This window comes from Callithrix jacchus, chromosome 15 (assembly GCF_049354715.1).
Source record: "Callithrix jacchus isolate 240 chromosome 15, calJac240_pri, whole genome shotgun sequence".
NCBI lineage: Eukaryota > Metazoa > Chordata > Mammalia > Primates > Cebidae > Callithrix > Callithrix jacchus.
Window position 1 is genome coordinate 25158263 of NC_133516.1, and position 18918 is coordinate 25177180.

Below are 18918 nucleotides of genomic sequence, written 5' to 3' on the forward strand. Positions count from 1 at the left end.
CTGCAGATGTGTGAAGTCTCACTCTCTTCCCATTTCTATTTCCATTAGAGGCTAAGAACGTATTGAGAGCCAGGGGCTTCCTTTCTTTCTACTCTAACTTCAGTTTCCTTCTGAGGCTTCCCGGAGGAGAGGGATGGAGGTTGCTTTGAAATGTATCTGCTTTGCTTAGTTTCTTCTTAGACAACGTTTTAAACATTATGACAACATATCCCATTTTAACCACTGAAGTGAACAGTTCCGTGGCCTCAACCCTGCTGCGCAGCCATCACCCTCCATCCATCCCTAGAGCCTTTTATCCCCAACTGAAACTCTGACCCATTAAACACTGACTCCCCAACTCCCCAGCCCCTCAGCCCGCAGCAACCACCATTCTACTTTCTGCCTTTACGAGCTTGATCATTTTAGGCACTTCTTTTAAGTGGAATATAGATACCGTATTTGTCCCTTAGTGACTGGCTTATTCTGCTTGAAATTCAGTCTTCAAGTTTTATCTATGTTGTAGTGTGTGTCAGAATTTCCTTCTTTTTTAAGGCTGTATAATATTCCTCTGCGTGCATGCGTGTGTGTGTATGCATGTGTGTGTGCGTGCGTGTGTGTGTGCGTGTGTGCGTGCGTATAAACATTGTGTTTATGCATTCATCCATCAATGCGAACTTGGGTTGCCTCCACCTTTCAATGCTGCTCTGTGCATGAGTATACACGTCTCTGTTTGAGCTCCTGCTTTCAAGTTCTTTGTGTATATACCCAGAAGTGGAATTGCTGCATCCTACAGAGAGTCCATGTTTAATTTGAGGGGAGTCATCAGACTGTTTTCCACAGTAGTGATGCCATTCTACATTCCTACCAACTGGGCACAGGAGTTCCCATTTCTTCAATCCACACTAACACTTATTTTCTTTTGGTGATAGTCATTCTAATGAGTGTGAAGTGGTATTTCGTTGTGGTTTTGATTTGTATTTCCTTAATGATTAATGATGTTGAGCGTCTTGTACTTACTGACCATTTGAATCTCTTCTTTGGATAAATGTCTTTCCAAGCCCTTAGACAACTTTACATTTAAAAAAAAACAACTCCTTGATGCCCTGAAGTTTATCATTTGGGACCATTTCTCTCTGAGATTTCCTGTGGCCCATCCCTGGGCTTCCCTTGCTCCCAACACAGACTTTCCTATGGGAGCAGCAGGTGAGATGGGAAAAGGAGCTGGAAAGGCAAACATCACCAGCCTTGGGAACAGCCTGGAGAACTTTGCTCTTGAGGATTTCAAGCTTGAGAAACCCAGAAACTCAAGCTGAACTGTGGCCAGTATGCTATGCTTCCTCCAAGACAAGAGGCTGGCTTTGAGGGGTCTTTATCTGGGCTGGGAGGGCCGCTGACACTGTGCTCCCAGCAGGAATGTGCAGCGCCTGCCTCCAGACCTGTCTTCGGGCCCCCAGCTTGTGATTTTCCAGGGAAGACCTGCTGCCGACTGGCACATGACACCTGCGGTCACATGCACAGGCCTTTCTGCTGATGGGAAAGATTGTAATCACGTCTGTAACTGGAAGGTGTGTACAGGGCTGGGCTCATCATCCACCTCAGTTCAGAGTTTATTGCCATCATCAGCCTCAAGGCCCTTCTCCTGTTTCATTCCTCTTTCCCCCTTCATCTCTGGGCCCAATTCCTGTCCCCACCTCCCCTCCACCCCGCCATGGGCATCCATTCCAATGTGTCTGATGTGGATGCTTGCATCTTTGTCAAATGCGTGTTTGTATGTGTGTCACTGTCCTGTGCTAATAAATTGCATTCTCTTTCTCACTTTATTGTTCACCTAACAGTACATTTTAAAAACCATTCATACTTTCATACTTCATCATGTGTTTCTAATTCATAGAGGATTCCATCCTGGCCTCCATATCTGAGAGGTAGACAATCAGCGTCCGCCATTTCTTGGTACACCTTTGCTTTTTTTTGAGGCGTCTCATTCTGTCACCCAGGCTAGAGTGCAGTGGCATGATCCTGGCTCACTGCAACCTCCGCCTTCCGGGATCAAGTGATTCTTGTGCCTCAGCCTCTCAAGCAGCTGGGACTACAAGGCCTGCCATCATGCCTGGCTAATTTTTTTGTATTTTTAGTAGAGACAGGGTTTCACCATGTTGACCAGGCTGTTTTCAAACTTCTGATCTCAGGTGATCTGCCCACCTCAACCTCCCAAAGTGCTGGGATTACAGGTGTGAGCCACCGTGCCTGGCCCCGATACGCTTCACTCTTAAGATATGAACTACATTAGTCTACTCATCTGTGCCTTCACTTGCTTTTCCTATTGAACTATCTCTTCCTAAGAAGTGGCTTCATTAAGATCTCTGACCAATATTGTTAGCTGTTTCTTCCTACTGTTCTGCCAGTTGTTGCTTATAGCTTTTTCTAGACTATTGTTATATATGTGAGTGTGTGTGTGTGCACGCGCGCGTGCACGTGCCCACGTTTGTCCGCTTTATCATATGCTATATCTCTCCTTGATAGTATGATGGTTTTACCTTCAATTATATTTGGTAGCTGTTAATATCACTACTCTTTTTTTTTTTTTTTTTTTTTGAGACAGAGTCTTTCTGTGTCGCCAGGCCCCAGGCTGGAGTGCAGTGGCACGATCTCGGCTCACTGCAACCTCTGCCTCCCAGGTTCAAGCAATTCTCCTGCCTCAGCCTCCCAAGTAGTTGGGACTACAGGCACATGCCATCATGACCAGCTAATTTTTTTTATTTTTTAGTAGAGACAGGGTTTCACCATGGTCTCGATCTCTTGACCTCGTGATCCACCTTCCTTGGCCTCCCAAAGTGCTGGGATTATAGGCGTGAACCACTGCACCCAGCCAATATCATTATTCTTTCTTTGGTTCATATTTTACCTGCTGTATCTTTTTTCTGTCTGTTTCTTTTCAGTCTTTCTCTATACTTTTAAGTATATTCCTCACAATCTGAGAATTAAGACTAAGAGTTTCTGCCTAGATATTTTCTGCCTTTGTATTTAGCTAGTGACATGTTATTTATAATTATTATTAATACTGTTAGTTTAGGACTTATTTGTATCTTATTTTCTATATCCTACTTACCATATGTTTCGTTAACTTTTTCCCCTTTCCTTCTGCTAGTTTCAAAGTGTGTTTTAGAACCATGTAAAATACACCACTGAAGAGAGGGCTCTCAGGAGTCATGGTGACTGAGAACGTCACAATATCCTGGCTGGGGTCCTGAAACACAATTGGCCATTCGTGGAAGAACTGGAGAAATCCAAATAAAGTCTTCAGTTTAGTTTCTATCAATGTTAATTTCTTACTTTTGATAAATATACTACGGATACATAAGATGTTAACATGAAGGAAATCTGTACTCCCTATATTACCTTTGCAGTTCTCCCACAAATCTAAAGTTATTTCAAAATAAAAATTTTAAGATACATCTATGTATAAAAAATACATGTATGCATGTCTTTATGAGCAGGTAACAAGAGATTATCAGGAATGAACAGATAGATTTTAAAAAACTTTTGCAATGAAACATATAAATCTTAAAATACCAATTAGAGAGTTGGGGGTTAACAAGCTACCAAAGTTGCAACCCTAAGAGACAGAAGAAAATAACAAAAAGAAAGTAGGAGTGAAGATGTTTGTCTGTGCACATGTCTGTGTAATCAGGTCGTCAAAACTGTGGTATAGAGAGAATGAGGGAAATCAAATATTTACAGACATAATGGCCATGACATTTTCAGAACTTGTGAACAACAGAAGTCGAGGAACAAAAATGCATCTTAAGCAGGATAAGTAAAAATAAATCCTTACCTAGACACATCTCAGTAAAACTGAAAATGCAAAAGACAAAGACAAGATCTTAAAGACAACCAGAGAGCAGGGTAAATCATCCACAAAGGACTAAGAGAAAGACAGCCAAGTTCTCAGCCGACACAACACAAGTCAGAAGATAGTGAATATAGTCATGCAAATGTTGACAGAAAATCACTTTCAACCTAGAATTATGACCCCTGTGAGACTTTCAAGATTGAGGGTGGCAAAAATGGGGAGTTTGTCATCGAAAAAGTTGAGTTAATGAAAGAAAACAATTGATCTCAGAAGAGCAATCTAAGATAACGGATGAAAGAGGGAATGCTGAGTAAATAAACGGAAATAGAGTATATAAATTCTAATATTGTCTGTAACATTATAACAGTAATTGTATTTATGGATATCATCAAATTGCTCTACTCTGGCCTGCAGTCCTGGCACTTTGGGAGGCCAAGGTGAGGGGATCACTTGTGCACAGGAGTTTGAGAACAGCCTGGGCAACATGGCAAAACCCTATCTCCACAAAAAAAAAATTTTTTTTTAATATCCAGGCATGGTGGTATGCACCTGTAGCCCTAGCTACTCAGGAGGCTGAGAGGGAAGTTCACTTCAGCCCGGGAGGCTCACTTGAGCCCAGGGGGTTGAGGCTCCAGTGAGCCAATATTGCTCCACTGTGCTCCAGGCTGGGCAACAGAGCAAGACCCTGTCTCTAAAATTATATCTAAATAAAAAATTAACATGTGGTATGTCTTTCTATATATTTAAATCATCCTTTGTATCTCTTAGTAGAATTTTTAAATTTAATTCATAAATATGTTTCTTGTGTCTCATTAGGTTTGTTCCAAATTGTTTCATTTTGTTGTTGTCATTGTTTGTTACTTTTGTTGTTGTTTTTGTAAATGGACTTAAATGGACTTTTTTCCATTAATTTTTCTATTAATAACTAGTTGTTTTTCACACATGTCTAGAGTTTCTGAATATTAATATCAAGCCAGACACTTTACTGAATTATTATAAAGTGGTTTGTAACACTTTTTTAATTAATAGATTTTTTTTTTAAGAGTAATTTTAGCTTCACAGCAAAACTAAGTGGAAAGTACAGAGATTTCCCACATGTCCCCAAACCCTCGCCATGCACACAACCTCCCCCACCATCCGGCACCAGAGTGGTACATTTGTTATGGCCGACGAGCCTACATTGACACATCATGGTCAACCAAAGTCTACAGTTCACATTAGGGTTCACTCTTGGTGTTGCCCACTCTACGGGCTGAGACATGTGTCCTGATCTACCACTGTAGTTACCATACAGGATAGTTTCACTTCCCTGAGAATATTCTGGGCCCTACCTATTCATCCTCTCTCCCACAACCCCTGACAACCACTGACCTTTTTAATGTCTCCATAGTTTTGCCTTTTCCAGAATGTCATATAGTTGGAATCACATAGTATATAACCTTTTCAGATTAGCTTTTTCATTTAGTAGTGAGTGTTTAAGATTCATCCATGTCTTTTCGTAGCTTGAGAGCTTATTTCTTTTTAGTGTTGTATAATATTCCGTAGTCTGAGAGTACCAGAGTTCATCTATTCACCCATTGAAGAACATCTTGGAGGCCAGGCACGGTGGCTCAGGCCTGTAATGCCAGCACTTTGGGAGGCTGAGGTGGGTGGATCACCTGAGGTCAAGAGTTCGAGACCAGCCTGACTAACATGGAGAAACCCCGCCTCTACTGAAAATACAAAAAAATTAGCCAGGCGTGGTGGTACTTGCCTGTAATCTCAGCTACTTGGGAGACTGAGGCAGGAGAATTATTTGAACCTTGGGAGGCGGAGGTTGTGGTGAGCTAAGATGGCACCATTGCACTCTGGCTTGGGTAACAAGAATGAAACGCCATTTCAAAAAAAAAAAAGAAGAACATCTTTGTTGCTACCAAGTTTTGGCAATTATGGTTAAAATTGCTGTAAACATTAGTATACAGGTTTTTGTGTAGACCTAAGTTTTCAGTTCATTTGGATAAATATCAAGGAGCCTGACTGCTGCATCGTGTGGTAAGAGCATATTTAGTTTTGTAAGGAACTGCCAACTCTTTTCCAAACTGGCTACTTACCATTTTGCATTCCCACCAACAATGAATGACCCTTCCTATTGCTTTTCATCCTCACTGTTAGGCCTCCAAGTCCAGTCCTGGCTATTTTAGCCTTGGTGACCCACACGTGCACCTTTGAATGGTCCCCAGGAGCCAGAAGGTTTTTTTGTTTTTGTTTTGAGACGGAGTTTTGCTCTTCTTACCCAGGCTGCAATGCAATGGCGCGATCTCGTCTCACCGCAACCTCCACCTCCTGGGATCAGGCAATTCTCCTGCCTCAGCCTCCTGAGTAGCTGGGATTACGGGCACGCGCCACCATGGCCAGCTAATCTTTTGTATTTTTAGTAGAGAAGGGGTTTCACCATGTTGACCAGGATGGTCTCGATCTCTTCACCTCGTGATCCACCCGCCTCAGCCTCCCAAAGTGCTGGGATTACAGGCGTGAGCTACCGCGCCCAGCCCAGAAGGTTTGAAGTAACCACAAGTAACAAGGTGGCCACAGAAAGAAGTAAAACAACTTGTTTCTGCCTCAACTAACTGCTCTGTAACCTGCACCCATTGTTCCTGTTCAGCCTTGCAAAAATTTCCTCCTGGACATTGGGTTTCTCAAGACCCCCACCCCGGTAACTATGTAATCTACCGCACCCTCCCCTCTGACTGCAAGCGACACTCCCCACCCTTGTGATCATGCCTCTTTGTAATAAATGACCCCTACCCTTCCCCTCCCCAAGATAGATTACCTCCTTTACCTGACCATTTGCCCCAATCTATAGAACCCAATTCCCTCTCCTACCCCCTTTGCCTAATTCCTTTCTCGGACTTGGCCCGCTTGCACCCAAGCACAAAATAAACAGTCTTGTTGACCACACAAAGCCTGCCTTGTGGTCCCTTTATGTGAGCAACATGTGTGACACTCACCAGCATTTGGTGTATAATTTCTGAGTAAAATTCTTTGTGTTTTTCAAGTATACAGTTATTTTGATCTGAAAATAATAATTTTTTCCTCCATTCTTATTTCTCTATCTTTGTATCCCATCTCTTATCAAAATATATTGGCTAACACATCCAGCAAAATATTAAGTAATATCTGTAAAAATGGATAAACCTCTTTTGTTCTTGACTTCAAGTTTGGGAGAGCTTTTATTGTGTCCCCATTAAGCATGATGCTGGCTTTTAAAGTATATTTTTTTATATTAAGAAAATATAGCCAGGTGCGGTGTCTCACGCCTGTAATCCTAGAACTTTGGGAGGCCGAGGTGAGTGGATCACCTGAGGTCAGGAGTTCAAGACCAGCCTGGCCATCATGGTGAAACCCCATCTTAAAAAAAAAAAAAGAAAATATACCTATTCCTATTTTATTAAGAGTGTTTATCAATAAACTGTTGAATTTTTCAGTATCTGTGGGGATGGTACATTATTTTTCTCTTTTATATATTAAATATTAATATGATAAATCACATTAATAGATTTCATAATATTAAACCATTCTTAAATTTCTGGAAGGTAACCTTTTTAGAAGAAAATCTCCTTAGGTCTGGCACAGTGGCTCACACCTGTAATCCTCGCACACTGGGAGGCTGAGTCAAGTGGATCACTTGAGGCCAAAAGTTCGAGACCAGCCTGGCCAAAATGGTGAAACCTGTCTCTACTAAAAATACAAAAATTATCTGGGCGTGATGGCAGGTGCCTGTAATCCCAGCTACTTGGGAGGTTGAGGCAAGAAAATCACTTGAACCTGGGAGGAAGAGGTTGCAGTGAGCCAAAATTGTGCCACTGCTCTCTAACCTGAGTAGCAGAGTGAGATTCCATCAAAAAAAAAAAAAAAGAAAGAAAGAAAAAGAAAAAAGGAAATAAAATAAAAGAAAAAATCTCCTTAAATTCTTAAAAACAACAACTTATCTGCACCCTTGTCTCTGAAGAGAATGGTAAATAAATGCCCAAATGAGAAAAAGCTGCTCATGAGGTGCTCCTGTTTGTTTGGCATATCCAAATTCCTCCACATATGGAAAACCCTGGGACCTTTTGTCTAGAAAAACACAGGCAGAGCACCCATAGGGAACTAACGCCCTGCAAACGCTGGAGGGGCCCCCTCCAGCCTTCAGGTGAGTCACTGCCACAATTAGAGTTACCAGGCAATTCTGGGAATGATCTGAGATCTTTCCAATGTTTCTCAACTTCTTTTACAATGCTGGGGGCCCAAAGGAAAAGTCTACTAACACAAAATGGGAGACTTCTACTTAAATCACACTCCTGTGATTGCAGCCTCTGTCCTCAATTCTTTTTTTCTTTCTTTTTTTTTTTTTTTTTAAGACAGAGTCTTACTCTGTCACCCAGGCTGGAGTGCAATGGTGCCATCTCAGCTCACTGCAAACTCCGCATCTCAGGTTCAAGCAATTCTCCTGCCTCAGCCTCCTGAGTAGCTGGGACTACAGGTGCATGCCATCACTCCTGGCTAATTTTTTTGTTTTGTTTCATTTTTGTTTTGTTTTGTTTGCTTTCGTTTTTGAGACAGTCTCGCTCTGTCACCCAGTTGGAGTGCAGCGGCACAATCTCAGCTCACTGCAACCTCCACCTTCCAGGTTCAAATGATTCTGCTGCCTCAGCCTCCTGAGTAGCTGGGATTACAGGCACCTGCCACCAGGCCTGGATAATTTTTTGTATTTTTAGTAGAGATGCAGTTTCACCACATTATCCAGGATGGTCTCAATCTCCTGATCTCACGATCCACCCGCTTTGGCCTCCCAAAGTGCTGGGATTACAGGAGTGAGCCACTGTGCACGGCTGAATTTTTGTATTTTTTTTTTTTTTTTAGAGACGAGGTTTCACCATGTTGGCCAGGCTGGTCTTGAACTCCTGACCTCAGGTGATTCACCAGGTTGGCCGGGCTGATCTTGAACTCCTGATCTCAGGTGATTCACCTGCCTCGGCCTCCCAAAAGTGTTGGGATTACAGGCGTGAGTTGCCACACCCAGCCCCCTCAATTCTAATGCTGTCTTTCTAGCCCTCTCTTCCCAGTTCAGATGAGCCCTCGGCCCCAAGTCTCCAGTGGTAAGTCCCAGTGGGCTCCTGGGCCTACTCTAGCAGGCTCAGGCCATCCACGCCATAGACGCAGCCCTGGCCTCCCTCCCAGGTCCTGAGCAGCTTGGGCTGCACAGAGAACCCAAAAGGCTTGCAAGGAGCCCCAGCGGCGAGTCCATGAAATGTGTTCGTGATTCGGTAAGATGAAGCCAAAGGGAAACAGCTCAGTACAGGGGCACTGCAAGCATTAGGAAGAATCATGTGAAATTGCAGATCATTTGCTGGTTTTGACTTACGAAAAACCAGCATTATCATATTGTTCAACCAAACCCAAAGGCTGCCTTTGCGACAGAAATATCCCAGAACCAATTCTGTGGTGCCACCCAGTGGTCAGAAGAAGAAGAAAACAGAGCTTGATTTTTTTTTTTTCCAAAAAGCCAGTCAAATTTAGCAGTGGGGGGTTGTATACCAACTTTAGTGGCACTAATTTTAATAAGTTCTAATAACCCACTACCATCGGGCCAGCCTTTTTTTTTTGAGACAGAGTCTCGCTCTATCACCAGACTGGAGTGCAGTGGTGCAATTTTGGCTCACTGTAACCGCCACCTCTCGGGTTCCTGCCTCAGCCTCCCAAGTAGCTGAGATTACAGGTGCCTGCTACCATGACCAGCTAATTTTTGTATTTTAGTAGAAGACGGGGTTTCACCATTTTGGTCAGGCTGGTCTTGAACTACTGACCTTGTGATCAGCCTGCCTTGGCCTCTCAAAGTGCTGGAATTACAGACGTGGGCCACAACGCCCAGCCGAGCTTGATTCTTAAATGATGATGCTGACAGTAACAGAGTAAGTGGTGTTTCTGGAGCTTCCATGACATGCTGGCTGAATAGAAGTTTCACACAAGTGATTATTTAATGCTATTGTGTTTGTGGCAACAATCAAGTATACTTACATAATACAAACAGCTTTCCTGAAGTAAGCAGGTAGGTACTACTATCATTCTCATTTTAGAGGTGAGAAGGATGAGGCTCAGGGGACTTAGCAAGTGGTGCAAAAATCACACAGCTGAGGGAGGCAGACCCAGCTTTGAGCTCTGAGCCTGGCTCAGAGTCATGCTCTTCACATGCAGGTTCCCTTTCCACTTTAGGGAGAAGGTGAGGCTCCCAAGCCAGAGATCCAAACTCTGGGAGGTCCCCAGGCAGGACTGACCCAGGTGCACACACTTGAATTTCTCGGCACTTCACGTCACATCAGAACAGAGGATGAGGCAGGTGTGGTGGCTCACGCATGTAATCCCAGGACTTTTTGAGGCAGAGACAGGCAGATTGCTTGAGCCCAGGAATTCGAGACCAGCCTGGGCAATATGGTGAGACCCCATCTCTACAAAAATTAGCCAGGAGTGGTGGCGCTTGCCTGTAGTCCCAGCTACTCAGAAGGCTGAGGTGGGAGGATAGCTTGAGCCTGGGAGATCGAGGCTGCAGTGACCTGAGATCACACCACTGCACTCCAGCCTGGGTGACAGAGTGAGAACGTGTCTCAAAAACAAAACAAAAAAAGCCCAAAGAACAGAGAATGTTAGTGGAACCACTGAAGCAGGATATTAAAGTAATAGTTTTAGGCTGGGTACTGTGGCTCACGCTTGTAATCCCAGCACTTTGGGGGACCGAGGCAGGTGGATCACCTGAGGTCAGGAGTTCGAGACCAGCCTGACCAATATGGTGAAACCCAGTCTCTACTAAAAATACAAAAATTAGCCACACATCAGGTACTCTGGAGGCTGAGATGGGAGAACTGCTTGAACCCAGGAGCCGGAGGTTGCAGTGAGCCAAGATTGCACCATTGCCTGGGTGACAGAGTGAGACTTCACCTCAAAAAGATAAATAAATAAATAAAGTAAGTGTTTCAAAAATTGTATTAAAGGAAATTCATTAAAATAAAAAAGAAAACTGCTATAAAGGCCATAAATCAAGTAATTGTTGGCTTTGTGAAATTCATTCTGGAAAATTCTCTGTCTAAAAATTAATCGGTATTTGTATAAGTTGGATGCAGTATTTTGATTCAAATCTTTAAGGATAAAAATGTTCTTTGAAGCCTTTGAATGGCAAGGTCCAAACATTACCATTCCATGCTGCCGTGGCTGCTTCCTCCCTTCCTATGAAACACAGGAGGTAGGGTAGAGTCTGGGAGGAAAAAGGCTGCTTGCCAGTCAGGCTAAGGAAATGGCAAAGCCAGGAGGATTCGTCCTCCCCCAGGGCTCCTATGGGCTCCAGGCAGCGGGCTCCCCAGGAAATGCAGAGTCAGGAGGGAACCACGATGGCCTGTATCTGCAGATATCCCATGAGCTGACACCATGGGACTATCAGTGCCATCATGGCCTGAAAGGGCCGGGACTATATCAGATGCCTTACCCCCAAGATATTGAGCTGTGTGGCTTTCTAGAGATCACTGGTCATATGACAGATGGGGAAGCCCAGGCCCTGGAGAGGAATCAGCTGGCTCAGGGTTATACATTTAGTGGGTGGCAGGGCCAGGACTGTCACACAGGCTCTGACTTCCCATCCAGATACTTCCAGATCCTTGCCAAGGTCAGAAGCACTGCTACTCTGACTGACCTGTAACTTGGTGAGTTAAGAAAACCACAGGAAGGCCCCAGAACAGGACTTCAGCTGTTCCTGAGCCTGGATCTGCTTGGGAACTTTGTCCCTCTCCACGCAGGTCTGGGGCAGAGGAAGAGGAAAATGAAGAAGCTCCTAGAATGGGCTCTACAGCCATCTTCCAGCTTCCTATAGTGTCTTGGCATCCTTTGGGTATTCAGTACTGCTTACCAATGGTGACAGTGAGGACGAGGAAGATAAAAGGTGAGGGGCACAAAGGAAGGGGAGAGGACTTGATGACAGAGAGAAGGAGGGCTGGACTTTTTGAGAGAAGATTATAGTGAGTCTGTTTGACCCAGAGAAGGCCTTAGAGTTACTCAATGACATCTTCAAACTAAGGAAATGCTCTTATATTAGGGGCTGTTGTTTCTCATTTAAAGTTTTGTCAACTAGGCGCAGTGGCTCACACGTGTAATCCCAGCATTTTGGTAGGCTGAGGCAGGTGGGATCACTTGAGGTCAGGAGTTCGAGACCAGTCTGGCCAACATGGTGAAACCCCGCCTTTATTAAAAATACAAAAATCAGCCAGGCGTCATGGCTCATGCCTGTAATCCTAGCTACTCAGGAGGCTGAGGCAGGAGAATCGCTTAAACCCAGGAGGCAGAGGTTGCAGTGAGCCGAGATCACACCACTGCATTCCAGCCTGGGTGACAGAGTAAGACTCTCTCTCTCTCAAAAAAAAGAAAGTTTTGTACCTCTATCTGAACTTTTACAATTGTGCACCTATATTACTTTGGTTAAAAATGTAAATTAAAGCAGAAAAGACTTCAGTCAGATACAAGAATCTAAAAGGTGACAAAGCATTGCTGTGGCAGCTAGAGAGGGATAGATCCGTGGCAGGCAGGGGCCTGAGGGGAGGCAGATGGCACCTGCCAGCTGGGCCAGAGAAAAGAAGGGGCCTTTTCCCTTTTTGCCCAAAGTAATCTTACTTTGTCCCATGGATCAACCACTGTTGTCATCAAAGATTCTTAACTTTTGTGGGGTCATGGGCCCTGTGAAGTCAGAAACCTTTATTTGCCCCAGGAAAAACAATGTACACATATACATACCCACAAAACTGTCCATGTAACTCCCTGGGTTTACAAGCTCCTGGTTAAGAACGCCTGCTGCACGTGCTGATGGCCAACCAGACTGTTTTCCCAGTCCAGACTTTCCTTCTGAGCTTTAAATCCACACATTCAACTTTCTTCTGCATGGAAATCTCCCAACGGCACCTCAGTGTCAAGTAACAAAAACTGAATTTAAAATCCTCCTAAATCTGCTCCACCTCCCATACTTCATGTCTAGGGACTGGAACTATCATCTGCCCACTTGCCAGGTATGAGATCATACCAGGAGCAGTGGTTCTCAATGCTTGCTGTGCATCAGAAGCCACCGTGGAGGTCTGTAAAGCACAGAGGCCTGGGCCTCCCGGCTGGCCCCTAGACACAGAGCCTCTGGCAGGAAGACCAGCATGGCCAGTTTGAGAGGAGGCTGAGAACCATTGCTGCAGACAGAACATCTTTCTGTCAATCTCACTCCAAAACAGTCACCAAGTCCTGTGGCTTCTAGCTACTGAATTTCATGGCATTTATTAGGTCATTCTCCAGCAATGCTTAAAACAGGATAGACCAGGCCCAGTGGCTCATGCCTATAATCCCAGCACTTTGGGAGGGCAAGGCAGGAGGGTTGCTTGAGGCCAAGAGTTTGAGACCAGCTTGGGCAACTTAGTGAGACTCCACCTCTAAATAAAAAAGAAAACAAAAAGGATAACCAGAGGAAGTTTCCCTTCCTATCATCATCTCCCAGTTGCTGGCCAGCCTGCCTCTATTCTAACCTCCTTCAGTTCTTCCTCTGCAGCCAGAGTCAGTATTCCAAACTGCCAATCTGACAGTGTTATTTCGCTGCCTAATGCCTTTCAGTGGCCCCTCATCACTCCAGGGATAAGGAGTATACTCCTTAGCAAATCACATGAGGTCCCTGCCCCACCCCAATCTGGGCCATGCCGACTTCTAGCTCTACGTCTTCTCCACACCCCACTAAACCTACACAATCCACAAAAGCACAACTAAGCTACAAACAGGCCTGCTGCCTGGATTCCTTTGTTGCCTCTCTGGAAAGCCTTCTTGGACTAGACCTGGCTGGATTAATTGGGTGCCCGTTCTCAAGGTACCCAGAGTACCCTCTGCTTATTTCTAGCACTAGATTAACCACAGGTGATTTTTGACAAAGGTGTAAAGGTAAAGTTGGCTTTCTTAACAAATGATGCTGGAAAACTGAATCTCTAGATCTATATCTAAAAATAAGCCTTGGCTGGGCACGGTGGCTCACACCTGTAATCTCAGCACTTTAGGAGGCCACGGCCAATGGATCACTTGAGGCCAGGAGTTTGAGACCAGCCTGGCCAGCATGGTGAAACCCCATCTCTACTAAAAATACAAGTTAGCCAGGTGTTGTGGCAGGTGTCTGTAATCCCAGCTACTCAGGAAGCTGAGGCATGAGAATCACTTGAAATTAGGAGGCAGAGGTTGCAGTGAGCCAAGATCATACCACTGCACTCCAGCCTGAGTGACAGAGCAAGACTCCACCTCAAAAATAAATAAATAAATAAATAAATAAATAAATATGAGCCTTCATTCTTACCTCACACGGTACCTAAAATTAGTTTGAGTGTATCATAGACCTAAACTAAAAACCAAAACTATAATTCTAGAAGGAAATATAGGAGAAAATCTTTGCAAACTCACCTTAAGGTAGGCAATCAAGGAAAATGTTTAATAAATTAGTTGCTGGACAGTTCTGCCAAGATGGCTTAATAGGAACAGTTCTGGAGTGCAGTTCCCAGCAAGAGTGACACAGAAGGCAAGTGATCTCCCCATTTCCAATCCAGGTACCAGGTTCATCTCAGTGGGACTCATTGGACAGTGAGTATAGCCCAAGGAGGGCAAACTGAGGCAGGGTGGGATGTTGCCTCACCTGGGAAGTGCAACGGGCCAGAGACCTCTGCCTCCTACAGAAGCGAGGCCATTGGGGACTTTTCCAGTCTGGAGTGGACCTCCAGTAGATCTGCAGCAGAGGGACCTGACTGTTAGAAGGAAAACTGAAAAACAAAAAGATATAGCTTCAACATCAACAGAAAGGATGCCCACTCAGAGACCCCATCCAAAAGTCACCAACTTCAAAGACCAAAGATAGATAAATCCACGAAGATGGGAAGACACCAGGCAAAAAGGCTGAAATCACCAAAAACCAGAAAGCTGCTTATCTTCCAAGGGATCACAACTCCTCATCAGCAAGGCAACAAAACTGGATGGAGAACAAGTTTGACAAATTGACAGAAGCAGGCTTCAGAGCTAAAGGAACATGTTCTAACCCAATACAAAGAAACTAAGAACCTTGAAAAAAGTTTAGACAAAATGCTAACTAGAATAACCAGCTTAGAGAAGAACATAAACGACCTGATGGAGCTTAAAAACACAGTGCAAGAACTTCACAAAGTATACACAAGTTTCAGTAGCTGAATCAATCAAGCAGAAGAAAGGATATCAGAATTGAAGATCAATTCAATGAAATGAAATGAGAACGCAAGATTAGAGAAAAAAGAGTGAAAAGAAATGAACAAAACATCCAAGAAATATGGGATTATGTAAAAAGACCAAATCTACAATTGATCGGTGTACCTGAATGTGACAGGGAGAATGAAACCAAGTAGGAAAACACTCTTCAGGATATTATCCAGGAGAACTTCCCCAACCTAGCAAGGCAAGCCAACATTGCAAGGCAGGCCAACATTCAAATACAGGCAATACAAGAACACTACAAAGGTATTCCTCAAGAAGAGCAACCCCAAGGCACAAAATCATCAGATTCACCAGGGTTAAAATGAAGGAAAAAATGCTAAGGGCAGCCAGAAAGAAAGGAAGGTCAGTTTTTCCACAAAGGGAAGCCCATCAGACTCACAGCAGATCTCTCTGCAGAAACCCTACAAGACAGAAGAGAATGGAGGCCAGTATTCAACATCCTTAAAGAAAAGAACTTCCAACCCAGAATTTCATATCCAGCCAAACTAAGCTTTATAAATGAAGGAGAAATAAAATCCTTTATGGACAAGCTGAGAGATCTCGTCACCACCAGACCTGCCTTACAAGATCTTCTGAAAGAAGCATTAAACATGGAAAGGAACAACCAGTACCAGCCACTCCAAAAACGTACCAAATGGTAAAGACCATGGACACAATGATGAAGCTGCATCAACTAATGGACAAATCAACCAGCTAGTTATCAAAATGGCAGGATCAAATTCATACATAACAATATTAACCTTAAATGTAAATGGGCTAAATGCCCCAATCAAAAGACACAGACTGGCAAATTAGATAGAGTCAAGACCCACTGATGTGCTGTATCCAGGAGACCCATCTCACATGCAAAGACACACACAGACTCAAAATAAAGGGGTGGAGGAAGATTCACAAAGCAAATGGAGAGCAAAAAAAAAGCAGGGGTTGCAATCCTAGTCTCTGATAAAACAGACTTTAAACCAACAAAGATCAAAGGAGACAAATAAGGGCATTACATAATGGTAAAGGGATCAATGCAATAAGAAGAGTTAACTATCCTAAATATATATGCACCCAATACAGGAGTACCCAGATACATAAAGCAAGCTCTTAATAACCTACAAAGAGACTTAGACTCCCACACAATAGTAGTGGGAGACTTAAACACTCCATTGTCAATATTAGATCAACCAGACAGAAAATTAACAAGGATATCCAGGATTTGAACTCAGATCTGGACCAAGCAGACCTAATAGACATCTATAGAACTCTCCACCCCAAATCCACAGAATAGACATCCTTCTCAGCACCACATCACACTTACTCTAAAATGGATCACATAATTGGAAGTAAATCACTCCTCAGCAAATGCAAAACAACTGAAATCATAACAACCAGTCTCCCAGACCACAGTGCAATCAAATTAGAAGTTAGGATTAAGAAACTCACTCAAAACCGCACAACTACATGGAAACTGAACAACCTGCTCCTGAATGACTACTGGATAAGTAATGAAATGAAGGCAGAAATAAAGATGTTCTTTGAAACCAATGAGAACAAAAATACAACGTACCAGAATCTCTGGGACACATTTAAAGCAGTGTCTAGTGGGAAATGTATAGCACTAAATGCCCACATGAGAAGGGAGGAAGATCTAAAATCGACACCCTAAAGTCACAATTAAAAGAACTAGAGGAGGTTGTTGGCAAAGCCTGAGTCCTGTACTCTCGCTCTCCTCCCCGGGCAGCATGAGCTTCACCACTCACTCCATCTTCTCCACCAACTACCGGTCCGTGGGCTCCGGCCAGGTACGACACCTGGCCAGTCAGCAGCACTGCCAGCGTCTATGCAGGCGCCGGGGGCTCTGGTTCCCGCATCTCCATGACGTGCTCTGCCAGCTTCCGGAGCGGCTTGGGGGTCGGGGGCCTGGCCGCAGGGATGGCCAGGGGTCTTGCTGGAAAGGGAGGTATCCAGAACGAGAAGGAGACCATGCAAAGCCTGAACAACCACCTGGCCTCCTACCTGGACAGAGTGAGGAGCCTGGAAACCAAGAACCGGAAGGTGGAGAGTAAAATCCGGGAGCACCTGGAGAAGAAGGGACCCCAGGTCAGAGACTGGGGCCATTACTTCAAGACCATCGAGGATCTGAGGACTCAGATCTTCGCAGATACTGTGGACAATGCCCGCATTGTTCCGCAGATTGACAATGCCTATCTTGCTGCTGATGACTTTAGAGTCAAGTATGAGACAGAGCTGGCCATGCGCCAGTCTGTGGAGAGTGACATCCATGGTCTCCGCAAGGTCATCAATGACACCAATGTCACTCAGCTGCAGCTGGAGACAGAGATTGAGGCTCTCAGGGAGGAGCTGCTCTTCATGAAGAAGAACCATGAAAAGGAAGTAAACGGCCTACAAGCCCAGATTGCCAGCTCTGGGTTGACCGTGGAGGTAGATGCCCCCAAATCTCAGGACCTTGCCAAGATCGTGGCAGAAATCCGGGCTCAATATGACGAGCTGGCCCGGAAGAACCAAGAGGAGCTGGACAAGTACTGGACTCAGCTGACTGAAGAGAGCACCATAGTAGTCACCACACAGTCCACTGAGGTTGAAGCTGCTGAGACGATACTCACAGAGCTGAGACGTACAGTCCAGTCCTTGGAGATCGACCTGGCCTCCATGAGAAATACGAAGATCAGCTTGGAGAACAGCCTGAGGGAGGTGGAGGCCCACTACGCACTGCAGATGGAGCAGCTCAACAGGATCCTGCTGCACCTGGAGTCAGAGCTGGCACAGACCTGGGCAGAGGGACAGCGCCAGGCCCAGGAGTACCAGGCTCTGCTGAACATCAAGGTCAAGCTGGAGGCTGAGATCACTACCTACCGCCGCCTGCTGGAAGATGGCGAGGACTTCAGTCTTAGTGATGCCCTGGACAGCAGCAACTCCATCCAAAAGACCACCACCCTCCGGATAGTGGACGGGAAAGTGGTGTCTGAGACCAACGACACCAAAGTTCTGAGACATTAGGCCAGCAAAAGCAGGGGACCCTTTGGGGAGCAGGAGGCCAATAAAAAGTTCAGAGGTCATTCAATGTTAAAAAAAAAAAAAAAAGAACTAGAGGGGCAAGATCACACAAATTCAAAAGCTAGCAGAAGACAAGAAATAACTAAAATCAGAGCAGAACTGAAGGAGACAGAGACACAAAAAACCCTTCAAAAAGTCCATCAGTCCAGGAGCTGCTGTTTTGAAAAGATCAACAAAATAGACAGACCACTAGCCAGACTTATAAAAAAGAAAAGAGAGAAGAATCTAATAGATACAATAAAAAACGATGAACGGGATATCACCACTGGCTCCACAGCAACACAAACTATCATCAGAGATTACTACAAACTACTACTATGTCCATAAACCACTAAATCTAGAAGAAATGGATAAAGTCCTGGACACTAACCCCTCCCAAGACTAAACCAGGAAGAAGTTGAATAGACCAATAACAAGGTCTGAGGTCAAGGCAGCAAGTAATAGCCTACGAACCAAAAAAAAGCCCAGGTCCAGATGGTTCACAGCTGAATTCTACCAGATGTACAAAGAAGAGCTGGTACTATTCCTTAGGAAACTATTCCAAACAATACAAAAAGAGGGAATCCTCCTTGACTCATTTTATGAGACCAACATCATATCATTCTCATACCAAAACCTGGCAGAGACGCAACTACAAAAGGAAATTTCAGGCCAATATCCATGATGAACACTGATGTGAAAATCTTCAATAAAATACTGGCAAACTGAATCCAACAGCACATGAAAAGCTT

The 18918-nt window shown here is 44.4% G+C and overlaps 1 pseudogene; it reads left to right on the top strand.

Moving 5' to 3' along the window:
• Positions 1-16854: 16854 nt before the first annotated feature.
• Positions 16855-18130, top strand: LOC100403616 (keratin 18 pseudogene; annotated as a pseudogene).
• Positions 18131-18918: the final 788 nt, after the last annotated feature.